Source organism: Ovis aries, chromosome 5 (assembly GCF_016772045.2).
Source record: "Ovis aries strain OAR_USU_Benz2616 breed Rambouillet chromosome 5, ARS-UI_Ramb_v3.0, whole genome shotgun sequence".
Lineage (NCBI taxonomy): Eukaryota > Metazoa > Chordata > Mammalia > Artiodactyla > Bovidae > Ovis > Ovis aries.
Genome location: NC_056058.1, coordinates 30,042,848 through 30,070,718, shown reverse-complemented (window position 1 = coordinate 30,070,718; position 27,871 = coordinate 30,042,848). Strand labels below are relative to the sequence as shown.

The following is a 27,871-nucleotide window of genomic DNA, read 5'->3' as shown; positions in this document are numbered from 1 at the left end:
GGAAGAAAATACATTCATTTTTATATATCAATACCTTGCGAACGATCCTTATGGCCTGTCATTGGACTGAGCACCAGGTTTTGAGAATATCTGCTCAAGGTTCATCACTCATGATCATAGTCTTAAGGTACTGAAAGAGTTCTGTTGGCAAGTCCAGAGATTTGCTGACAAAAGAAGCTGGAATCCGTAAGAGGGTGTAGGTACCAAAGCTGCCTAGTCAGGCATTTTATAGTGCTAAACCTGAAGGTCTACATTAACACAGTAACTACAAGATCTTTATAGTTACTCCAGGCCATCAGGAAGCCCAAGAATACTGAAGTGGGTAGCCTATCCCTTCTCCAGAGGATATTTTGGACCCAGGAATCAAACTGGGGTCTCCTGCATTGCAGGTAGACTCTTTACCAACTGAGCTATCAGGGAAGCCCTATTATGACCAGTCGTCAGTGAAATGAATTTTTTTTTTTTAAAGGCTTTGGACAGTAACTTTTTTTTTTTTTCCATTTCTTAGTTCATCCACTTTTCTTCAGTCCTTTTTTTTCCTTAATGAAAACAGCTTTTTCTTTATAAACAAACTTAGAATGTTGTGTAGTTTTTGAGGGCTTTTCTGGCAGCTCAGATGGTAAAGAATCTGCCTACAATGCGGGAGACCTGGGTTCAGCAGTTTCTGAAACAACGTTAAGTACATGCTTAGGTTCACTGGCGTTTTTTAAACTAGAGCTTAAATTGTATTATTTATGAAGAGAACCATGCATACACTCTTTTAGTATAAATTATCGTGTAGTCACTTGTGTCAGGTACTGTTCTAGGCAATGGGAAGAAAAAGGCTTTGGAAACAGGTATGATCTCTTTCTGTGAAGTTTATATTCTAGTAGAAGAAAGTAGACAATAGGTACTTTTTATCATTATTAAGGAAAACAAAGAATTCTGCAGTAAACATTGAGTAGAATGACATGGTTGGTTGGTTGATGGAGGAAGCCTTCTCTTAGGAGGCGATAATAAACAAAGAACTGGATGTTTAGAAAAGGCCAACCATGTGTAAACTTCGTGGATGAGTGTTTCAGAGAGGAAACAGACTGAAATACAAAGATCTCTTAGGTAGAAATGAATTTAGCAATTTAAAGTGCAGAATTAATTTCTTTAAGCTTCAGTTTTTCAGTACACGGAGTATGAAAAGATACAAACTATTGAAATACAGGCTGTAAACATGATCAGGGATGCATATGTATCACAGCCTAAGATTAAAACAATATAATAATATTAATTATCTGTTCCTTTTTATAAATTTTTTCCACCTTTAAAGGAGAAAGAAATGCAACATGCAGAACATACCACCTTAACATAAAAATCAAACTTCTGGCAATGCATCAAGAATGTGATAAAAATTAAACAAAGGAAAGCATGTAAAAGCTGTCCTCATTGTTGTACATTAATTATTTTGTTCAATTATATTGGCAAGAGAGACTCTCAATACCAAGCAGATTAATGATCCTAAAAGTTTAAGCTCCTTTATCTTCAAATTATAGGACTGTTGTGTGTTCTGACTCCCTCTGGTCTTACCTTTTTATCTGCATGTCATTATGTATTCAGCATTCAGTTATTTCAGCAAGGAGTAATTCTTCAGGAAAAAAACTGTTACCACCATAGTAAAGAGACTAATATACTGCAGGTTCAACTGAACCTTTGATATATATTGTTCTTGCACTATCTGATGTCCTTTCAGAATTCTGCTTTGGTCAAAGCAAGCAAAATTTTCCAACAGGAAAGTGTGCCACACACTATATTAGCCAATGCAAGTGTCCATGAGTGGGAACACATTTTGGATTTAGTAATAGTTTCAGTTAGGTTCAGTCACTCAGTCATGTCTGACTCTTTGCAACCCATGGACCACAGCACGCCAGGCCTCCCTGTCTATCACCAGCTCCCAGAGTTTACTCAAACTCATGTCCATTTAGTCAGTGATGCCATCCAGCCATCTCATCCTCTGTCATCCCCTTCTCCTCCTGCCATCGATCTTTCCCAGCATCAAGATCTTTTCAAATGAGTCAGCTCTTTGCATCAGGTGGCCAAAGTACCGGAGCTTCAGCCTCAACATCAGTCCTTCCAATGAACACTCAGGACTGATCTCCTTTAGGATGGACTGGTTGGATCTCCTTGCAGTCCAAGGGACTCTTAGGAGTCTTCTCCAACACCACAGTTCAAAAGCATCAATTCTTCGGTGCTCAGCTTTCTTTATAGTCCAACTCTCACATTCATACATGACTATTGGAAAAACCGTAGCCTTGACTAGACAGACCTTTGTTGGCAGAGTTGTCTCTACTTTTTAATATGTTGTCTAGGTTGGTCATAACTTTCCTTCCAAGGAGTAAATGTCTTTTAATTTCATGGCTGCAGTCACTATCTGCAGTGATTTTGGAGTGCCCCCCAAAATAAAGTCTGTCATTGTTTCCACTCTTCCCCATCTATTTGCCATGAAGTGATGAGACCAGATGCCATGATCTTCATTTTCTGAATGTTGAGCCTTAAGCCAACTTTTTCACTCTCCTCTTTCACTTTCATCCAGAGGCTCTTTAGTTCTTCACTTTCAGCCATAAGGGTGGTGTCATCTGCATATCTGAGGTTATTGCTATTTCTCCCAGCAATCTTGATTCCAGCTTGTGCTTCATCCAGCCCAGTGTTTCTCAAGATGTACTCTGCATATAAGTTAAATAAGCAGGGTTTAGATAAGCTATTATAAATATTTTTAAAACTACCAGAACAAGTACAAAGAATTAAAGGAATGTATAACAATATTTCAAATAGAGAATATCAATAATGAAGTTGTAATTATAAAAACAAATCCTAGTTATGTAAAATGCACTAAATTTTTAATTAATATTTTAAATTAAAAAAATAAAAATTTGCTAGAGAGACTCACTAAAGAGAGATTCAAATAGAGTTGAGCTGGCAAAAGATAGTGAAATTGATGGCAAGTCAATAATAATATTCAGTCTAGGGAGCAGACAGAAAACAAAACTGAGGAGGAAAAATGAGCTTCAAAGACTAGTGGGACACCATTAGTTCACTAAGGAATATATAATAGAAATCCCAAAAGAAGAGGCAGAGAAAGGGAAATAAATAATGGTATAAAACTCTCTAATTTTATGACAAGCATTAATCTGCATATTTGAGAGCTTAGTTTACTATAGATAGAACAAATTCAAAGAGATTTACATATATGCAAGTCATAGTCAAAATCTTGAAAGCAGCAAGGAAAAATCATTTATTAAATACAAGGGATTAACAGCTAACTTTTCATCAAAAGCCACTGTAACTAGAAGAGAGTGAGGAGACATTTGTAAAGAAATGAAAGAAACAAAAACTCTAAACTTTCCTTTAAGCATAAAGTAGTAAATACACATTCTCAAAAACACTATCAGTAGCAGACCTGCCTCATAAAAATACAAAACAAAATTCTTCAAGCTAAAGTAAAAGGATATTAGATACTAATGTGAATCAACATGAAGAAGTAAAGAGCACCATTAATGGTACCTACATAGATATTATAAGACACTATAACTCACTTTTTTTTCTTTTAAGGTAGCTGCATAAAGCAATAATTATACAACTGTATTGCATGGCTATAACATAGTTTTAGCTCATATGACAGCAATATTACAAAAGAGCAATAAGACAACAGAAGTATGTTGGAGCAAAGTTTTTGCATACTACTGACATTAAAGTAGAATTATTCTAAATCTGTTTTAAATTAAGGTGCTGATTGTGATTCCCAAGAAAACTAGTAAGAAAATAACTCAGGAAAAAAAAAAAAAAAACAAAACCATGTTGCAGCAGTGACATCAGCATTGTGGAGATGTGAGTTGTAAACAGAGAGGAGAGAGAAAAGGAACAATTAATTATTTCTTAATAACTAAATACAAGGGACTCTGCATATTACACCAGAACACCCAGGAGAACTCTACACACCTGTGCTTCAGAAAGGAAGTTGATATAATTTTAAAGGGGGCTGCATATGCAAGCCTGCCCCACCCTACTCACTATGATCAGAGTATAAGCAAACCAAGAGGGTGTAAAATAAAGCAGGCACGAAAGGGAAATGAGTAATTTGTGGCAGTCCAGCCAGCCTGACGGAAAAACCAGGTATGCCCTTGGAATGGGATAGACTTGAGTTTGAAGGCACTATAAGAGAGGATCTTGTGGAGTCAGTCCCCCTTTCCAGGGTGACAATGCAATCTGCTGGGTTTTGGCCAGTGATGACAATGGTGACCTCCTCACATGGGAGGTAGAAAGCAAAAGTGGTGAGTGACTGACCAATAGCTACATGGATCACAGCCAGAGAAACCACTTTCACCCCAGCAGCACAATTTCTAAGGAGGGACCTCTATAACTGAGGAAAGGAAAATGAAAGGGGGAAAGGCAGACAAGAATAACAAAGGGCCTAGAAGAAATATACTCCCTGTGTCTGCTTCTAGCAAAAGGTTTGCCTGGGTAACTCTAGGAGTACCACCGCTTGAGGAGTTTCCTCCTGGGCAGTGGGCACTCACAAAGCCTCAGGTGCTAAGCCCTTGCCTCTCTCCACTCTACCACCAGCTTCTCTACACCAGCTGTTTTTATGCATCCCCAAGAGTGCAGCACCAGGGGCAACTCAAGTGAAAGGAAACCCCAAACTTGAACTACAGTGCCATCTTCTGGGAAAACATTTGAAATGGATCCAAGACTTAAACATGAGCCCTAATTTAACTCCCCCCCCCCCCACCACACACACACACAAAACATAGGGAAGAAGCTCCTTCATATTGGTCTTGTGATAATTTTTTCATATAATACCAAAGTACAAATACTGAGAAAGACTGAAGGCAAAAGGACTAGGAGGTGGCAGAGGCTGAGATGGTTAGATAGCATCACTGACTCAATAGACGTGAATCTGAGTAAGCTCTGGGAAACAGTAGAGGACAGAGGACCTTGGCGGCCTACAGTCCATGGGGTCACAAAGAGACAAGACTGAGAGACCAAAACAAAAATAACAGCAAAAGTACGAATAATACAAGCAAAAATAAACAGATCAAACTACATTATACTTAAAATCTTTTCCGCAGTTAAGAAAAAGTGAAAATGAAAAGGCAACCTATAGAATGGGAAAAAAAATTGTAAACTATGTATCAGAAAAGGGGTTAATATCCAAAATACATAAAGATCTCATACAGCTCAACAAAATACCTGATTAAAAAATGGCTAGAAGAACTAAATAGAAATTTTTCCTAAGATGGCATGCAAATGGCCAACAGGTACATGAAAGATGCTCACCATTACTAATAACTAGGGAAATATATACAAAACCACAATGAAATATCACCTCATACCTATTAGAATGGCTATGAAGAGAGACAAGAGGTGGAAGTGGATCAAGATGGCAGGAGAAAAGGCTCATTTTCCCCACAAACACATCAAAAATACATGCATATGTGAAATAATCCTCATGAAAAACTAACTAGAAACTTTCAGAATGCCTATACAACAACCAAGGCAGAAAGAAAGATTCCCACATAAATGAATAGGATGAGAAGAAAAACATCAGGTTAACCCATGCCCCTGGGAAAGGAATAAGGAGAAAAGGGAGATTACACAAGGGAACATTCATGCTGGGGAGTTTGCAGGTCAAGCCACAGACTGGGCATCCCAGTCCTGGGGTCCTACAAAGAGAAGACAAGCCCCCTTGACTGTCTGGAGAGCCACTGTGATGGAAAGAAAGCTGCAGAAAGCTAAGTCTAGACATCACTTGTGAGAGGTGTGCCACTCTTGTTTCCCACAAGACAGGGCAGAGAGAGCTCTGTCTTAGCACCTACCACATTACCATGTGGCTCAACCCAAGCTGAGTGAGGCCCCCAAGCCCTTCTCACCCCAGCCACAGCATGGCACAGGTCTAGGGTGGCAAGGACTTGATCGAGGGATGCAGAGGGGGTCAGGGGCCGGGAGTCCAGGTGGGTGTGATGGCTGTTGTTGGTTCTGACTCAAACAGTAGCACAGAAGTGGCCCAGACTTCCAGTGGCTTCAGTTCCCACAACGCTGTAATCCCCAAACCCAGCCGAATGAACACTCTTGCTCCACCTACTACACACCACCTTGTACTAGATATGGGATGACTGCAACAGGGGCTGTGTCTGAGTCAAATGGCAGACACTTACTTCAGCACTCTCCTCCTTTGAGGCAAAGGTCCCAGTGTGGGGAGAAGAGAAAGCATACACTTAAAGGGAACAGAGCCAGCTCAAGTGTGAGCTTCAGGGCAGCTGCTTCAACAGCTTGGGAGCAGACCCTGCCCTGACAAGGTAAGGACCGCCTCTGAGCAGAGAGAAACTCCTACCTCACATCCACTGCAGGCTCCAGTTTTTCCAACACCAGCCACATGCCCCTATCAAGTTGATAGTGGCCAGCACACCCTAAGGAAAAGCATGCTGACATCCAACTCATATCTAGCCTTCACACCAAAGATACTGGGCATGCACAGTCTATATGCAGATGCTTCCGCATAAAAACACCCCTTCAAAACCACAATAGGTAACTTTCACCTAATTCACAGAGACAGAGAAAGTAATGTAAAATGAAACAGTAGAGGAATGACTCTCAATTCAAAAAGCAAGAGAAAATGCGTGAAAAAATAATGAAACAGAAATAATCAGTCTACTAGACAATGAATTTTAGAAGTTGGTATTAAAAATGCTAACTGAATTAAGAGAAGGAACCAATCTAAGTACAGATTATTTTAACAAAGATCTAGAAATGATAAAGGAGACCCAATTAAAAACAGATAATTCAATTTATGAAATTTTAAAAAACCATACCAGAAGCAATGAATAGCTGACTAAATGACACAGTAGAATACATAAGGGACCTGGAAGATAGAAAAATAGACACAAACCAATCAGAACATGCAGAAAAATAAATGGAAAAAAGAGAAAGCAACATATGAGATGTATGGGATAATATAAATTTTACTAATATTTGCATCGTAGGGGTTCTAGAAGAGAGGGGAGTAATGAAAACTATATTTGTAGAAGCTATGGCTGAAAACTTCCCAAATCTAAAGAATGAAACACATATCCAGGTACAGGAGGTACAGAGGATCCCAAACAAGATGAACCCCAAAAGACTCAACCAAGATATATCATAATTAAAATGGGAAAAGTAAAAAAACAGATTTCTAAAGCCAGCAAGACAAAATCAGAGGGTCATATGCAAGGGAATCAGCTGATTTGTCTGCAGAAATGTTGCAGTCATGAAGTGATTATCATGATATATTCAAAGCCCTGAAAGGGGAAAACCTGCAACCCTAGGATACTCTACCCAGAAAGACTGTCTTTTAGAAGCAGAGATAAAGAATTTCTCAGACAAGCAAAAACTAGAAGAAGTTAGCAATACTAAAACTACCCTAAAATAAATGTCGGAAAGTCTCTAAATGCAAACGAACCTATAGGAAAGGGAAATATAAAGAATGAAGATCACTTAAATAAGATAGTACATAGATTATAATATAGTCCTGAGATTAAAAGACAAAATAATTGTTAAAGCAATTATAACTACAATAAATAGTAAAGTGATAAGCATGAAAATGTAAAATATGACATCAAAAACAAAGTGAGGGGGGCAAGAATAAAAATACAGGTTTTTTAGAAAGTGTTTGAACTTACATGATTTTTAGTTTAAAACAACTAGCTATAATTATGGGTCAACGTACACAAACCCTGTGGCAACCACAAATAGAAATGCACAATGGTACACAAAAATTAAAAAGGTACACAAGAGCATACCACAAAAGAAAATCATCAAGTCACAATGGGAGAGACAAATAGAACAAGAAGTGAGCAGAAAAAAAAGCTACAAAGGCAACCAGAAAACAAGTAATAAAATGGTAGTAATTACAAACCTATCAACGTTTATTTTAAATGAAATGGACTGCATGCTCCAGCCTCCCAGTCTGTAGTGGTTTTTTATGACAGCTTGAGCAAACTAGATTGTGTAGAGGAGAGACGCTAGGGGCAAAGACCCTTAGGTAACATGAGACCCACAGGGGCCTAAACCAACATGGTGGAAATGGCAGGAAAACATACGAGACTTCAGGTCACTTGCACAAAAGACAGAGAGTGATTAGATAAAAACACGAGACCCTTCCATATGCTGCCTACAGGATTCTCTTTAGGATGAGAGAGACACAGACTAAAAGTTACAGGATGGGAAAAGAAATTTCATGCAAAGGGAAATGACAGGAAAACAAGCATAGTAATATTCATATCAGACAAAGTAGACTTTAAAATAAAGTCTATAATGAAAGGCAATAGCATTACATAATGATAAAGGGATCAGTCAATATAAAAAGGCACGTGTAAAAGAATGAAATTAGAACATTTCCTCTCACCATATTAAAAATGAACTCAAAATGGATTAAAAACCTAAATGTAAGGTTTGAAACCATAAAACTCCTAGAATAGAACATATGGAGAGTATTCCTGGACATAAATTGCAGGAATATTTTCTTGGATCAGTCTCCTAAGGCAAAGAAATGAAAGTCAAAACAAGCAAATTTCACCTAATTAAACTTAAAAACATTTTGCATAACAAAGGAGGCCATTAAGGTACCAAATGGTTGAAAAATATTTGCAAATGATGTGACCAACAAGAAGTTTATATCCAAAACATATAAACTGCTCATAAAATTCAATATAAAAAATCCAATCAAAAAATGGGCAGAAGACTTGAGTAGAAATTTTTTTTTCAAAGAAGATATACAGATCACTAACAGGCCTGGGTATTCATTGGAAGGACTGATGTTGAAGCTGAAACTCCAATACTTTGACCACCTGATGCAAAGAGCTGACTCATTTAAAAAGACCCTGATGCTGAGAAAGACTGAGGGCAGGAGGAGAATGGGACGACAGAAAATAAGATGGTTGGATGGCATCACTGGCTCAATGGACATGGGTTTGGATGGACTCCGGGAGTTGGTGATGAACAGGGAAGCCTGGTGTGCTGCGGTTCATGGGGTCTCAAAGAGTCGGACATGACTAAGTGAATTGAACAGGCACATAAAAAGATGCTCATATCTTTATTTATTAGAAAAATGCAAATCAAAACCACAGTGAGATATCATCTCACACCCTATCAGAATGGCTATCATCAAAATGTCTACAAATAAAAAAAGGTTGGAAAGGATGTAAAGAAAAGGGATCCTTGCTACACTGTTGGTGGGAATGTAAATTGGTACAGTCACTATGGAGAACAGTATAGAGGTTCCTTAAAAAACTAAAAATATGGTAGAATTACTATATGATCCAGCAATTTAACTCATGTGTGTGTGTGTGTATGTATGTATATATATATATGTATATATATATATACATACAAAAAAAACAAACAAACAGAAAACACTCATTCAAAATGATACATGCACCCTCAATGCAGCACTATTTATAGTAGCCAAGACATAGAAGCAACCCAAGTGCCTAACTACAGATGATCGGACTAAGAAGATAGCACACACACACACACACACAATACATTAGTACTCAGCCATAAAAAAGAATGAAATATGGTCAATTTGTAGCATTATTGATGAACCTAGAGATTAATATGCTTTAGTGAAATACATCAGAAAAAAACAAATGCCATATGATATCAATTACATGTAGAATCCTAAAAGTGAAAATCCACGTGTATGCAAAACAGAAACATTCACAGATGAAGAAAACAAGCTTGTGATTACCAAAGAGAAGAGGAAGGGGTAGGGAGAAGTAGGGTTATGGGATTGACAGGTAAAAACTACCATATATATGAAAGAGGTTGTAACAAAGATATATTCTGTAGCACAGAAAATCATACCATTACCTTATAGTAACCCATAGTACAATATAATCTGCAAACTATTGGGTTGCTATGCTTTACACTTAGAACACAATATTGTAAATCCACTATATTCATTATAATAATTTTTAAAACGACAAAGAGATAAAGAAGTATTGATGAGGCTGTAGAGAAAAAGGAACCCTTGTGCATTGCTGGTGGGAATGCAAATTGGTGCACACATTTGGGAAATAGTATGACAGTTCCTGAAAAATTAGAAATAGAACTATCATTATTATTCAGCAATTCTACTTTGGCATTTTTATCTGAAGAAAACAACAGATATATGCACTTTCATTTTCACTGCAACATTATTTAAAATAACCAAGATATGGAAGCTATGTAAGTGCTCATCAATAAATGATGACATATTTGAAAAGGTGGTACAGATATAATAGAATTAATAGATTAGTAGTCAGCCACGAAAGAGAAAAACATTCTGTCATACGGGACAATATGGATAAACCTTGACAAGTATGCTAAGTATAAATGCTTCTACTTATATGTAGAATTTTAAAAAGTCAAACTTATAAAAACAAAAAATATTGGTCCCAAGTTGGTGGAGGCTGGAGGGATAGGACAGATGTTGTTTAAGGGTAAAAACTTACAAAATGTAGTAAATAAGTTCTAGAAATATAATACAATGAATACAGATGACTATACAATGAATATAGACAAGTATATTGTATTATAACCATCAAACTTGCTAAGAGACTAGAATTTCACCATTCCAACTACTAAGAAGAAAGGACCGTGATAGCCAAAAGGCCCATGAGAAGATACTCAGTATTGAAGAAAGTAGGGAAAACTGCTAGACCATTCAGGTATGACCTAAATCAAATCCCTTATGATTATACAGTGGAAGTGAGAAATAGATTTTAGGGTCTATTTCTGATAGATACAGTGCCTGATGAACTATGGAATGAGGTTCATGACATTGTACAGGAGACAGGGATCAAGACCATCCCCATGGAAAAGAAATGCAAAAAAAGCAAAATGGCTGTCTGGGGAGCCCTTACAAATAGCTGTGAAAAGAAGAGAGGCAAAAGCAAAGGAGAAAAGCAAAGACATAAGCATCTGAATGCAGAGTTCCAAAGAATAGCAAGAAGAGATATGAAAGCCTTCTTCAGCGATCAATGCAAAAAAATAGAGGAAAACAACAGAATGGGAAAGACTAGAGATCTCTACAAGAAAATGAGAGATACCAAGGGAACATTTCATGCAAAGATGGGCTTGATAAAGGACAGAAATGGTCTGGACCTAACAGAAGCAGAAGATATTAAGAAGAGGTGCAAGAATACATGGAAGAACTGTACAAAAAAGATCTTCATGACCCAGATAATCATGATGATGTGATCACTAATCTAGAGCCAGACATCTTGGAATGTGAAGTCAAGTGGGCCTTAGAAAGCATCACTACGAACAAAGCTAGTGGAGGAGATGGAATTCCAGTTGAGCTGTTTCAAATCCTGAAAGATGATGCTGTGAAACTGCTGCACTCAATATGCCAGCAAATTTGGAAAACTCAGCAGTGCCCACAGGACTGGAAAAGGTCAGTTTTCATTCCAATCCCAAAGAAAGGCAATGCAGAAGAATGCTCAGACTACCGCACAATTGCACTCATCTCACATGCTAGTAAAGTAATGCTCAAAATTCTCTAAGCCAGACTTCAGCAATATGTGAACCGTGAACTCCCTGATGCTCAAGCTGGTTTTAGAAAAGGCAGAGGAACCAGAGATCAAATTGTCAACATCCGCTGGATCATGGAAAAGCAAGAGAGTTCCAGAAAAACATCTATTTCTGCTTTATTGACTATGCCAAAGCTTTGACTGTGTGGGTCACAATAAACTGTGGAAAATTCTAAAAGAGATGGGAATACCAGACCACCTGACCTGCATCTTGAGAAATCTATATGCAGGTTAGGAAGCGACAGTTAGAACTGGACATGGAACAACAGACTGGTTCCAAATAGGAAAAGGAGTATGTCAAGGCTGTATATTGTCACCCTGCTTATTTAACTTATATGCAGAGTACATCATGAGAAATGCTGGACTAGAAGAAACACAAGCTGGAATCAAGATTGCTGGGAGAAATATCAATAACCTCAGATATGCAGATGACACCACCCTTATGGCAGAAAGTGAAGAGGAGCTAAAAAGCCTCTTGATGAAAGTGAAAGAGGAGAGTGAAAATGTTGGCGTAAAGCTCAACATTCAGAAAACGAAGATCATGGCATCTGGTCCCATCACTTCATGGGAAATAGATGGGGAAACAGTAGAAACAGTGTCAGACTTTATTTTGGGGGCTCCAAAATCACTGCAGATGGTGACTGCAGCCATGAAATTAAAAGACACTTACTCCTTGGAAGAAAAGTTATGACCAACCTAGATAGCATATTCAAAAGCAGAGACATTACTTTGCCAACTAAGGTCCATCTAGTCAAGGCTATGGTTTTTCCTGTGGTCATGTATGGATGTGAGAGTTGGACTGTGAAGAAGGCTGAGCGCCGAAGAATTGATGCGTTTGAACTGTGGTGTTGGAGAATACTCTTGAGAGTCCCTTGGAGTGCAAGGCGATCCAACCAGTCCATTCTGAAGGAGATCAGCCCTGGGATTTCTTTGGAAGGAATGATGCTAAAGCTGAAACTCCAGTACTTTGGCCACCTCATGGGAAGAGTTGACTCATTGGAAAAGACTCTGATGCTGGGAGGGATTGGGGGCAGGAGGAGAAGGGGATGGCAGAGGATGAGATGGCTGGATGGCATCACAGACTCGATGGACATGAGTCTGAGTGAACTCCGGGAGTTGGTAATGGACAGGGAGGCCTGGCGTGCTGCGATTCATGGGGTTGCAAAGAGTCAGACAGGACTGAGCGACTGAACTGAACTGAATTATTAGAGAAGAAATGCAAATCAAAACTACTAAAACTAGAGAAATGCAGTATCACCTCAACCCAGTCAGGACTGCCAGGATTAAAAAGTCTATGAATAATAAATGCTGGAGAGAAGGTAGAAAAAAGGGAACTCTCCTACACTGTTGATGGGAATGTAAATTGGTACAGCAATTATGGAGAACAGTATGGAGGTTCCTTAAAAAACTGAAAATAGAGCCACCATATGATCCTGAAATCCCACACCTGGGACATATATCCAGAGAAAACCATTAATTCAAAAAGATATATTCACCCCAAAGTTCACTGCAGCACTGTATACACTAGACATGTAGCCTAAATGTCCACCAATAGCGGAATGGATAAACAAGATGTGTTACATATATATGATGGAATATTATGCAGCTATAAAATGAATGGAATAACGTCATTTGCAGCTATATAGATGTATCTACAGATTATCATGCTAAGTGAGATAAGCCAAACATATAAAGACAAATAGTATATAGCATCACTTATATATGGTATCTAAAATAACTTAATGATGCAAGTAGTCCTATATATAAAACAGAAGTGGACCCACAAACATAGAAAATAAACTTCTGGTTACCAAGAGGAAAGGGGGTAAGGGATAAACTAGGAGTTTGGAATTAACCTATACAGACTACTATATATGTATAAATTAGGGAACCAACAAGAACCTCCTGGTAACTACTCAAAATTTTATAATAACTTATAAGCAGAAAGAATCTTATAAAGAATATATATATATGGATATTTTTGCTGTATACCTGAAACTAACATTTTACATCAACTACAGTTTAAAAAAAAAGATAATTATATAAAGTGACAGAGGTGTTATTTATCTCTACAATGGTAATCATATTACAATATGTAAATGAATAAAGTTAACATGTTGTACAGCTTTAATTTCTATCTCAACAAAATAAATATCTATTTATTAAAAAATATGTAGCTAGGCAGAAATTTTCAAAGATATATTTTAAATAGGAATCAAATAGAGGAACAGAAAAGACATTAAGACATCCACAGAACAAGTAGCAAATAGAAGATGTAAATCTTATTTTGAGAGCAATAATATTACATTTAAATGAACAACCTGACCAATCAAAGACAAATTGGCAGCCCTGGTTAAACAAAAACAGAGGCTTTATATTGGATACTCATTATAGAAGCAAATACACAAATAGATTAAAACAAAAGACTGGAAAATCCTACAGCACGATGGCTGTAAGTAAAAGGATGATACTGTGGCTTTAATAATATCAAATACATCTCAACACAAAAACTGTTACTAGAAACAACTGAGGATGTTTTACAATGACAAGATTGTCAATCCATCAGGAAAACATAGCAATGTTGCAGTGTATGTTTGAAAGTTTCTAAAACAGTAGATCTTTAAAGTTCTCATCACTAGGAAAAAAATAGTAATTAGGTGTGGTGTTAACTGGACTAACTATGGGTGTTAACTGGACTAACTATGGTGATCACGTCACAATAAATACAAGTATCTAATCATTATGTTGTACACCTACAACTAATAAAATAGTCTGTCAATTACATCTCATTTTAAAATTATATTACTAACAAAAAAAGCCTCAAAATACATGGAGCAAAAACTAGCATAATTGAAAGAAGAGACATTTGGAAAATAATAAGAGACTTACTTAGAAACTTTACTTTCAGTAATAAATAGAATAACTAGACAAAAGAACAACAGGGGAGTAGAAGTGTTAAACAACACTATGAACTAAACAGACATCAACACAACACTCCACAAAACAAGGGCAGAATATATATATTCTGCTCAAGTGCACATGGAACATTCTTTAAGGTAGATCATATGTTAAGTCATAAGAAAATCTTCAATAAATTCAAAAACATTGAAATCAAACAGGGATGTTTTCCAAACAGTGGAATGAAATTAGAACTTAATAACATAAAAAATGTCTACAAATATGTAGAAATGAAATAACATACTTCTAAATAATAAATCAAAATGAAACAAAAAAGAAATTACAAAGCAAGAGACAAATGAAACCAAAACCACAGTATACTTAAACTTGGCAGATAGAGCAAAGTCACTTTTAAGAGGAAAATTTAGAGCTGTAACTTTATTTAGTTTTTTTTAAAAAAATAGAATAAAATTGCAAATCCCTATATAAAACCCCACTTTCAAAAACTATCCAAAGAAGAGCAAGTTAATCCCAAACCAAGCCAAAAGAAGGAAATGAAAATATTTGAGTGGAATTAATGAAATAGAACAGTAAAACAATTTAAAAAATCATTGAAGTAATAAAATGATTTGGAGAAGGAAATAGCAACCTACTCAAGTATTTAGAAATACATTTAGAAAACAAAGATCATGGTATCCGGTTCCATCACTTCATGGCAAATAGATGGAGAAACAGTGACTGACTTTATTTTTGGGCTCCAAAATCACTGCAAATGGTGATTGCAGTGAAATTAAAAGACACTTACTCCATTGCAGAGAAGGTGATGGCACCCCACTCCAGTACTCTTGCCTGGAAAATCCCATGGACAGAGGAGCCTGGTAGGCTGTGGTCCATGGTGTCGCTAAGAGTCGGACACGACTGAGCGACTTCCCTTTCCCTTACTCCTTGGAAGGAAAGTTACGACCAACCTAGACAGCATATTAAAAAGCAGAGACATTACTTTGCCAACAAAGGTCCATCTAGTCAAGGCTATGGTTTTTCCAGTAGTCATGTATGGATGTGAGAGTTTTACTATAAGGACAGCTGAGCACTGAAGAATTGGTGCTTTTGAACTGTGGTGTTGGAGAAGACTCTTGAGAGTCCCTTGGACTGCAAGGAGATCCAACCAGTCCATCCTACAGGAGATCAGTCCTGGGTGTTCATTGGAAGAACTGATGTTGAAGCTGAAACTCCAATACTTTGGCCACCTGATGTGAAGAGCTGAGTTGTTGGAAAAGACCCTGATGCTGGGAAAGATTGAGGGCAGGAGGAGAAGGAGATGACAGAGGATGAGATGGTTGGATGGCATCACCGACTCAATAGACATAGGTTTGGGTGGACTCCGGCAGTTGGTGATGGACAGGGAGGCCTGGCATGCTGCAGTTCATGGGGTCGCAAAGAGCTGGACATGACTGAGCGACTGAACTGAACAAGTATTTTTGCTTGGGAAACCCATGGACAGAAGAGCCTAGCAGGCAAAGACCACAGAGTTGCAAAGAGTCAGACATGACTTAGAAACAAAACAGCAATAATAAAATGGTTATTTGAATAGGTCACCAAAAGTGATAAAACTTAGCTAGATTTATGAAGAAAAAAGAGAAGACTCAAATTACTAAAGAATGAGAGAGGAACAATTACTAGACTTTTCAGACATAAAACAGATATTAAGGGACAGCTTAATTTTGAATAGCTATATGCCAACAAATTGGATAACTGAAATGAAATGGACAAATTCCTAGAAAGATGTAAACTACCAAGACAGATGCAAGAAGAATGAAATTATTTGAATAGATCTATACACAGCAAAGAGATTAAAGTATTCATTATTATCTAAAAAAAAAACCTCAGGGCAAGATGGCCTCACTAGTGAATTCTACCAGATACTTAGAGAAGAATTCTTGATCAATTCTTCAAAAATTCTTCCAAAAAATAAAAAAAAAGCCCACCGCCTTTTGTCTCATTTTATTAGACTACAATCACCCTGATGCTGAAACCATACAAAAAGATAACAAGAAAAATACAGACCAATGCTCATAAAAACTAGCAAATTGAATCCAGCAACCTATAAAAAGAGTTATATTCCATGACCAAGTGGCATGCCCCACAACAGGTTGTTTTAACATCTGAAAATCAATCAAAGGATTACACCACAGTCACAGAATAAAGGACAGCAATCACCTGATCATCTCAGCAGATGAAGACCAACAAACTAGGAAGAGAATGGAATTGCTTCAACCTGGTAAGGAGCTTCTATGAAAAACCCTTAGCGAACATCATACTTATTGGGAAATGGCTGGATGCCTTCTCTCTAATATCAGGAATAAAGAAGAAAATCTGCTCTTACCACTTCTATTCAACTTTTTACTACTCAGGGCAGTAATAAAATGCAAAGAAATAGAAGACATTCAAATTAGATAGGAAGATGTAAAGATTACTCCAATTATAGATGACATGATCCTATATTAGAAACAGTCAATATTTGCAGTTTTTTAAGGAATCTCCACACTGTTCTCCATAGCGGCTGTACTAGGGCATACACACCGAGGAAACCAGAATTGAAAGAGACACATGTACCCCAATGTTCATCGCAGCACTGTTTATAATAGCCACGACATGGAAACAACCTAGATGTCCATCAGCAGATGAATGGATAAGAAAGCTGTGGTACATATACACAATGGAGTATTACTCAGCCGTAAAAAAGAATTCATTTGAATCAGTTCTGATGAGATGGATGAAACTGGAGCCGACTATACAGAGTGAAGTAAGCCAGAAAGAAAAACACCAATACAGTATACTAACACATATATATGGAATTTAGGAAGATGGCAATGACGACCCTGTATGCAAGACAGGGAAAGAGACACAGAGGTGTATAACGGACCTTTGGACTCAGAGGGAGAGGGAGAGGGTGGGATGATTTGGGAGAATGACATTCTAACATGTAAGATAACATGATAACATACTATCATGTAAGAATTGAATCGCCAGTCTATGTCTGACGCAGGATGCAGCATGCTTGGGGCTGGTGCATGGGGATGACCCAGAGAGATGTTATGGGGAGGGAGGTGGGAGGGGGTTCATGTTTGGGAACGCATGTAAGAATTAAAGATATTAAAATTTAAAAAATAAAAAACTAAAAAAGATTAAAAAAAAGAAACAGCCAATATATCAACTAAAAACTGATTAGAATAAACAAGTACAACAATATGCAAGATAAAATATTGATACATAAAGAAATAATTGTATTTATATATACTAGCAATGAAGAATACAAAACTGAAATTAAGAAAACAATCTCATTGATAGTAGCAACAAAAAATAGACGTGCTTAGTCACTCAGTTGTGTCCGACTCTTTCTGCCCCACGGGCTGTAGCCCGCCAGGCTCCTCTGTCCATGGGGATTCTCCAGGCAATAATACTAGAGTGGGTTGCCATGTCCTCCCCTTCAGGGGATCTTCCCAACCCAGGGATCGATCCCAGGTCTCCTGCATTGCAGGTGGATTCTTTACCAACTGAGCCATGAGGGAAGCCCAAAAAACAGATAAGTATGGCACCCCACTCCAGTACTCTTGCCTAGAAAATCCCATGGACGGAGGAGCCTGGTGGGCTGCAGTCCATGGGGTTGCTACAAGTTGGACACGACTGAGCAACTTCACTTTCACTTTTCACTTTGATGCATTGGAGGAGGAAATGGCAATCCACTCCAGTGTTCTTGCTTGGAGAATCCCAGGGACGGGGGAGCCTGATGGACTGCCGTCTCTGGGGTTTCACAGGGTCGGACAAGACTAAAGAGACTTAGCAGCAATAGCAGCAGCAGAAATATATTTAGCAAAAAGAAAAGCCCCTAACTTATATACTGAAAAATACAAAATGTTAAAAGCTATTAAAGAAAATCTAAAAAAACTGGATTTCTCATATTCATGTACCAGAACAGTTAAAAAGGACAATACTCCCCAAATTGATCTACAGATTCAATGTAATTCCTATCAATATTTTAGCTGTTTAATTCATAAATTGATAATCTGATTTTAAAATGATATGGAAATGGAGAGCCCAAACAATCTGGGAAAAGAAGAAATTAGAAGGCTCACTCTATTTCAAAATTTAGTACCAAGCTACAGTAATCAAGACAACATGGTAATGACATAAGGATAGTGATATAAATCAGTGGAACAGAAGTGAAGTCTCAGAAGATAAACCTTCACATTTGGCTCTGATTTTCAGTCAACGTGCCTAGACAATTCAGTTGGGAAAGAATAATCTTTTCAACAAATAGTGGTGTGCCAACTGGATATCTACCTAAAAAAGAATGCCTTTGAGTCTCTACCTCATACCATACATGTATATGAAATCATATACATAAATCATATCTTCATGTAAGAGTTAAAACTCTTTGAATAAAACATGAATACATTTTCATTACCATATACTATGCCATGATTTCTTAGATGTGACACCAGTAAAAAAAAAAAAAAAGTTAAATTGAAATTCATCAAAATTTAAAAGTTTTGTGCTTCAAAGAATACCACCATGAAAGTAAAAAGACAAAGAGTGCAATTTAAATACCTAGCATGGTATTTAAATACCTAGACATTTCTCCAAAGAACATAAACAAATGATCAGGAAATAAATGATGCCCAATGATGTCATTGAGGAAACGTAAATCAAAATTACACTGAGATATTGGGTGACATCCACTAGGATGTTTTAAATAAAAGATAATGCCAAGTATTAGTGAAGATGTTCAGAATTCATATTCTTCATATATTGCTGGTGGGAATGTAAAATGGTGCAGCTACTTTGTAAAATATTTTGACAGTTCTTCAAAGTGTTAAGCATAAAGTTACCCTATAGCCCAGAAAATCCATTCCCTGAGGATATATACTCAAGAGAAATGAAAACATATGTACCCAGGTACATGAATGTTCATAGCATTATGCATAATAACCAAAAGGTGAAAATATACTAAATGTCCATCAACTTGATCAATGGATAAATAAAATAGAGTATATCTGTACTGTACTCAGTATAGGCAAATCCATAAAGACAAAGTGGGACTGGTGTAGTTTCCAAAAGGGTTAGATGGGAAATATGGAATGACTGCAAATAGGTACAGGGGGGTTTCTTCTTAGGATGATGAATATGTTTGAAAAGTACACTGTAGTAATGGTTGTACAAATTTGTGATTATCAAAGTGAATGAAAGAATAACTGGGGTTTTACTTCTCAGTCAATGGAATCTGTCCCTCTTATCTTCAGGTCTAGGGATGGTAAAAGTTAGTTCAAGGGTACTATACTACACATTGTAGTTACCTTATTTAAAGCACCTCTATAAACTGACTTTTTGTAAATCAGTTCAGTCGCTCTGTTGCGTCCGACTCTTTGCTACCCCACAGACTGCAGCACACCAAGCATCCCTATCCATCACCAACTCCCGGTGTTTACTCAAACTCATGTCCATCAAGCCAGTGATGACATCCAGCCATCTCATCCTGGGTCGTCCCCTTCTCCTCCTGCCCCCAATCCCTCCCAATATCAAGGTCTTTTTCAATGAGTCAACTCTTTGCATGAAGTGGCCAAAATACTGGAGTTTCAGCTTTAGCATCAGTCCTTCCAATGAACAACAGGACTGATCTGCTTTAGGATGGACTGGTTGGACCTCCTTGCAGTTCAAGGGACTCTCAAGAGTCTTCTCCAACACCACAGTTCAAAAGCATCAATTCTTCGGCGCTCAGCCTTCTTCACAGTCCAACTCTCACATCCATACATGACCACCGGAAAAACCATAGCCTTGACTAGACAGACCTTTGTTGGCAAAGTAATATCTCTGCTTTTAATATGCTATCTAGGTGGGTCATAACCTTCCTTCCCAGAAGTAAGCATCTTTTAATTTCATGGCTCCAAAATCACTGCAGATGGTGATTGCAGCCATGAAATTTGGGGTGTTAGTTCTAAACAATAGAATGGGAAAGACTAGAGATCTCTTCAAGAAAATTAGAGACATCAAGGGAACATTTCATGCAAAGATGGGCACAGTAAAGGACAGAAATGGTATGGACCTAACAGAAGCAGAGTATATTAAGAAGAGGTGGCAAGAATCCAGAGAAGAACTGTACAAAAAGATCTTCATGACGCAGACAATGATCCCAGGAGGAGAAGTAAGAAAGAAGTGAAAAACTTATTTAAAGATATAATGGCAGAAAAGTTCCCTAAATTGGAAAAGAAAAAAGGCATTCTGATCCAGGAAGCTCAAGAAATTCCAAATAAGATGAACCCAAAGAGATACATATGAAGATGCACTATAATTAAAATTTTGAAAGTTAATGATAAGTAGAGAATCTTAAAAGCAGAAACAGAAAAACAACCTGTTACATATTATACAAGAGCATTTTCATAAGACTACCTACAGGTTTTTGGCAGAGACTTTCCAAGCCAGAAGGGAGAAGCATGATATTTTCAAAGTACTAAGGAAAAATCTTCCAACCAAAGTTATCATTAAGAATTTAAGGAGAGAGAAAGAGTTTTATAGTCAAGCTACAGAGAGAATTACCAATAAACCGGCTGCATAAGATTTGTTGAGACTTTTTTAACTAACAAGGAAGGTTACTAATTAGTAATAAGAAAAGTTATGGAAGTAAATATCTTACTGGTAAAGGTTACATATTCAGGAAAAGGTAGTGAATTAATCATTCATAAAGCTAGTATGAAGGTTAAAAGCCAAAGCAGCCAGAATTACAAATATGGTAATTAGTTAAGGGGCATACAAGATAAAAAGATGTTAAAATTGATATTAAAAACATAAAACATTTTGAGGAGAGAGTAAAATTATAAAGCATTTGAATACATTCAAATTTAAGTTTATCACATAAAGTGGACTGTTAGAACTTTAAGATGTTATATGTAAGCTTCATGGTAACCACCAAGCAAAAACCTACACAATATATACAGAAGATAAAGAGAAAGGAATCTAAGCATACAATAGAGAAAGTAATCAAAGCATAAAGGAAGAGACCAAGAAAGGAGACAACAGAGGAACTGCAAAACAGCAAGATGATAATTAATACAATTACATGCCTAGTATTAGTTAAGAGTAAACAGACTAAATTCTCCAATCAAAAGGCACAGAGTGGCCGAATGGATTTTTTAAAAAAAGTTAAGATCCATCTGTTTTCAACATAGAAGAGACTAACTTCAGATATAAAGACTGAAAGTGAAAGATGAAAAAAATATGCTGTGCAAATGAATACCAAGTGAACCTTTACATCTGAAGTATCCATAAAAGATAAAGTCCAAATTTAGAAGTATTAAGGAAATAACTGAGATCAGAAAGGAAATAAATGAAAGAGACACTTGGCACCCGATGACTAAAAAGATAAAATAAAAAATCAATGAAATTAAAAACTGGTACCTAAAAATATAAATAAAATTAATGAAACTGTAGCTAGAATCTCAACAAAAGAGAGAAATCACTCAAACAAAATCATAAATTCTGAAGAAAGCGATGTTACAACTGATACCAAAAAGTACAGAGGAACATGAGAGACCATTATATGCCAAAAACTCAGAAAAAAATTACATCCAGGCAATAAACTTCTTGAGCTCAGTCTTGGAGATGTTTTCTGGATTTGATACCCCAATGCAAGGGCAAGAAAAAGCTAATATAAAGAATTGGGACTACATTAATGTAAAAAAACCACTGCACAGCAAAGGAGACATTCAACAAAATAAACCATCAACTTTCCAAATGTGAAAAAACATTTGAAAATTATCTATCTGATAAGAGGTTAACAGCCAAAATAAATGTCATATAACTCAACAGCAAAAGTCCTCAAATAATCCAATTAAAAATGGGCAAAGGACCTGAATAAGTAATTTTCAAAAAAGGCATATAGGTAGCCAATAGGTCCGTGCAAAGGTGCTCAGCATCACTAATCATCAGAGAAGTACAAATCAAAACCACAATGAGATATCACCTCACACCTGTCTGAATGGTCATTATAAAAATAGAAAGAGATAACAAATGCTTGGAAGGATATGGAGAAAAATATACTTCTTCACCGATGGTGGGAATGTAAACTGGTGCAGCCACTATGGAAAACATTATGGAAGTTTCTGAAAAAATTAAAAATAGCACTATCATATGATTCAGTCATTCTGCTTCTGGGTATTTATTCCAAGAATATGAAAGCATTTAACTCAAAAAGACATGTGCACAATTAATTGAAGCATTAATTATAATATCCAAGATATGAAGACAACCTAAGTGCACATCACCATATACTGGATAAGGAAGATGTAATATATACACACATTAAATACTACTCAGCCATAAAACAGAAGAGAATTTTACCTTTTGTGACCCAATGCTGGACCTTGAGGGCATTATGCTAAGTGAAATATGTGAGACAGAGAAAGATAAGTATCATATGATCTCATTTCCAGAAAAAAAATCAAGGCCATAGATCCAGTCAACAGGGTAGTGGTTGCCAGAGGCAGGTAGTGAGGTGTGGACTAAGTAGTTGAATGGATTCAAATGGTACAAACTTCCAGTTATAAAATAAATAAGTCATAGGATATAATGTACACCATGGTGACTATACTTAATAGTACTTTACTTCATAGTTGAAAGTTGCTTAGAGCACATCCTAAAAGTTCACAGAAAAATTTTGTGAACTTTTGTCACTATACATGCTGATAGATGTTAATGAGACATTGTAGTGATCACTCTGCAGTATTTATAAATATCAAATCATTATGTTGTATACCGAAAACTACTATATGTAAATTATATCTCAATAAAAAACCAGCTCTAGTTTATCAACTGTAAAAGAATGTCTCGCAAGGAACGAACTTCACATGTACAATTTGTCTGGCATTGTTGTGGGCATCCTCCTCTAAATAATAATACACTGATGAAATAGGCTACAAATAAATGATTGCATTAATTTGGGTTAGAGTGATATACAGCAGTCATGTACAATGCCAAAGAATGTTCAAACTATAATACAGTTGAGCTCATTTCACATGTTGGTAAGGTTATGCTCAAAATCCTTCAAACTAAGCTTTAGCAGTATGTGAACCAAGAACTTCCAGATGTACAACCTGGGTTTAGAAAAGGCAAGGGGGATCAGAGATCCAACTGTCAGGATTCACTGGATTATAGAGAAAGCAAGGGAGTCCAGGAAAAACATCTACCTGTGCTTCACTGATTATGCTAAACCTTTGACTGTGTGGATCATAACAAACTGTGGAATATTCTTAAAGAGCTGGGAATACCAGACCACCTTACCTATCTCCTGAGAAACCTAAATGCAGGTCAATAAACAACATTTAGAACTAGACATGACAACAGACTGGTTCCTGTCTAGATAGCACATTAAAAAGCAGAGACATCATGTTGCCAAAAAAGTCCATATAGTCAAAGCTATGGTTTTTTCAGTAGTCATGTACAAATGTAAGAGTTGGACCATAAGGAAGTCTGAGCCCTGAAGAGCTAATGCTTTCAAACTATGGTGCTAGAGAAAACTCCTGAGAGTTCCTTGGACTGTAAGATCAAACCAGTCAATCCCAAAGGAAATCAATCCTGATATTCATTGGAAGGACAGATACTGAAGCTCCAATTCTTTGGCCACCTGATGCGAACAGCCCAGCTGACTCATTGGAAAAGACTCTGATGCTGGGAAAGATCGAAGGCAAAAGGAGAAGGGAGTGGCAGAGGATAGAATCACTGACTCAATGGACATGAATTTGAGCAAACTCCGGGAGACAGTGAAGGACAGAGGAGCCTGGCGTGCTGCAGTCCATGGGGTTGCAAAGAGTTTGACATGACTTAGCAACTGAACAGCAATGCAAAATTCTGACTATGGATGATGGGTGAAATCACAGTGCTTTGACCACAAGTGATAACTTTTAAAAAATCTTCTGAAGTCCTCATGTGGAGACTTTTTCATGCATATGGATCTGTGCATCGTTCACTGACAAGAGGGAAGCCATTGCACTGGTGCCAGATCTAAAGGGATCCATGTGGTCTCGCGTATATATCTAGAGCCACTGGTATATGCGCAACAGCCCCAGCCCATAGTGACAGAAAAGCACATTCTTCAGTAACTGTTTAGAATTGTCTTGAGCTACTAACAACCCTAGCTGCTTGTTCCACTGATTGATTTCCTTTCCCCCTCCTGCTACTGAACACAGAGTACTCTAAAAAGCACTAACGTCTGTAAAGACCTGATGTTGACGACAGTGATAATAATTACAACAAAAACTATTTAGCAACAGTATTGAACACTTGATATGAATTCTTTCATGTAGCCCTCAAAACAATTTTATGACATTCATACATTATCCCTTTAGAGAAATGGATAGACGAGGGTTCAGAATTATAAATACACATGCCCCAAATCACAGAGCTAGTAATCAGCAGATGTTTAAAAGTCAGTTCAGTTCAGTCACTCAGTTGTGTCCGACTCTTTGCAACCCCATGGACTGCAGCATGCTGGGATTCCTTGTCCATCAACAATTCCCAGAATTTACTCAAACTTATGTCCATTCAGTCAGTGATGCCATCCAACCATCTCATCCTCTGTTGGCCCCTTCTCCTCCTGCCTTCAATCTTTCCCAGCATCAGGGTCTTTTCCAATGAGTCAGTTCTTCGCATCGGGTGGCCAAAGTATTGGAATTTAACAGTAACCTCAATCAAAATGTGAGGATTTTAGACATACAGTTAGTACTAAGAGAAGGGCTCTATATTGTACAGTGGGAGGCTAGGGAGACATTCTCCTCAGGCTGCTCAAAACCCAACCATGCAGGTAGGTCTTTTCTACCTAAACATTTTGCCAGTTTTGTCTAAACCTGTACTAAAACTACTGTTGCATGCAAAAAGTGAGTCAGAAAAAAGAATTTTTTTCATAGTTACCAGAAAATAATATGCCAAGGTTTCTTGTAAGTAATCTACTATGTCTGGATCAAAAGATTACAGTATCCTTGTGTTTTCAGATACCAAACTGTGCATTGACAGCACAGATATGGCCTCAGGCTTTCAAGAGCTGACCAGTTTTGAAAAATCCTTGTTCTACACCAGAGTGTATCTGTTAATGTTTTTGTTTTTGCACATAAACAAACATTCACTTGGCCATCTGTTTGGTATATCATTTACTAGCCCCAGTAAATGAACAGTTTGGAGCTCTGACCAATATAAGCTTATAATCATGTCGAGTCACCCTGGCCCAATTTGAGCTCTACCTTCAGTATAAAATCAGTATGGGAGAGAATGAGAATTTGGCTTACAAACAACAGTGTATTTGGGGGTTTTGATCAGTATTTTGGAGAAATGAATTTTCGCCATAGGAAAACCCAGCTTCTTAAAATTTGCTCAAATTTAATGAGACATTTATTGTACTGGATAATTTCATAGTTTATCATCTTAGGAATACTTCTGGTAGTATTCTGGAATGTTATCAAAGGACTTCAATTATACAAGGATTAAACTAAACCACAGAACAAGACATTGTGCTTATTTCTGCAATTTCTGTGTTGGTTGCTTTTTTTTTTTTTTTTTATTCTCAGTTTGCAGCAATTGTGCCTGGAAGATATCCTCAAATTGGTTCAGCATGAAGATCAAAACATTTAGGAAAAGAGCTTGGGATTTATTTAAATACCCTAACCCTAATTTTTTAGTAAGCTTCCCTTACTATTACTTATTTCTTCCTTCAGAAAACTGACTACTTTAAAATAAGAAATATGAATGTATGGATGGTTCCACATTCTGGGAGGCAGAGAAAAAAAATTTTAAGATAAATTTGAAATCACTGTTGTTTCCATAACAATAAAGGAAACTATTTACTCACATTATATTGTTTCTACAAATAGTTCCGAAGAAATCAGAATAAAAATGACCATTTCAAATTCATCCACGTGCCAAACTAGGTCATCAACCCTATGTCTGTAAAATCAAAATGGGTTCTCATAGACTTCTGTTTACATAGTAGTTGACCAAAGAAAAGCCTTGGGAATTTTAAAAAAAATGCCTCATGAAGAAGATGATTTTAATAAAAACTTAAGTAGCATCAGGAAACTTGGCCTAACACATTACAAAAATAAAAATTTCTCCTACAACGAGACGTCTCTTTTAGTCAATCACTCAACAACATATGTCTGGGATTAAAAGTCAAAAAAGCCAGGTAAGAGAAAGGAATAAGATGAGATGTTGTGGGGAGGGAGGTGGGAGGGGGTGTCATGTTTGGGAACGCATGTAAGAATTAAAGATTTTTAAATTAAAAAATAAATAAATTAATTTAAAAAAAAGAAATTAAATAAAATGGCAACAGCATTTAAAACAGGAAAGCATAGGACAGTAGAATTTTCCATCTTCATATAAGAGATATTTTTAAAGCTCTGCTGCCATTAAATGCCTCATAGCGTTACTGTCAGCAGAATGAAACAACCACCTAGGAGGACAAGACTTGCAAGAAAAGGGAGGGGTGGCTACATAAACCAGACGTGTATCTATTGGATGCATCGCAATATATTTCACATGTGATTTACCTAATCAGGAAATGCAAAGTAGGTTGTTACTATTGTACTTCGCAGACGCTTAGTTCAAAATTAAAAATTAAAGAAATTCATATTAGTGTTGCTATGTAAAAACACTCCTAACCGCCATCTTATCAAAGTCATGGTAACCGTGTAGGAAACACTGTTGTATCTTTAGTGTGCCATGAATTAGAAACATTCTCTAGCAACTGTTCCTCATTTGGACCCACTCATAGTCTACATATGTCAGTCACAGATCATTCCCACATGACAGTTGCAAGGATATTTCAATAGTAAGTGGAAAGAATGTTGAAAGCAGAACCTATCAAAAAATTTTAGATTCTTCATTAAATCTTCATATATGTTTCTGAGATGTTAAACCTGTGTTCTTAAATCTAGTTTGATAATAGTTATATCTCGAATAAGATGTACTTGAGGAATCGTACAAAAATATACACAATTTAAAAAGAAATGCTGATTTAAGGCCAGGGTTTCCTTATTTATTTTCTGTCTGAATGACCTGTCCATTGATGTAAGTGGGGTGTTAAAATCCCCTACTATGATTGTGTTACTGTCAATTTCTCCTTTTATGTCTGTTAGTATTTGCTTTATGAATTTAAGTGGTCTTAGGTTGAATAAATATATATTTACAATTGTTATAACTTCTTCTTGACTTGAGCCCCATATCATTATATAATGTCCTGTGTCTCTTGTTGGAATCTTTGATTTAAAGTCAATTTTGTTGTCAGTCAGTCAGTCAGTTAGTTCAGTTGCTCAGTCTTGTCTGACTCTCTGCGACCCCATGAATCGCAGTACACCAGGCCTCCT

At 36.9% G+C, this 27,871-nt stretch overlaps 1 long non-coding RNA gene across 1 annotated transcript in view; it reads right to left on the bottom strand.

Annotated features, from left to right (window-relative positions):
- Window positions 1-1,796: 1,796 nt before the first annotated feature.
- LOC132659876 (uncharacterized) overlaps window positions 1,797-27,871 on the bottom strand; it is a 113,458-nt gene continuing 87,383 nt past the window's right edge. Inside the window, exon 2 of the long non-coding RNA XR_009600833.1 lies at window positions 1,797-2,690. This is a non-coding gene — a long non-coding RNA (uncharacterized LOC132659876). The remainder of the gene's footprint in view (window positions 2,691-27,871) is intronic.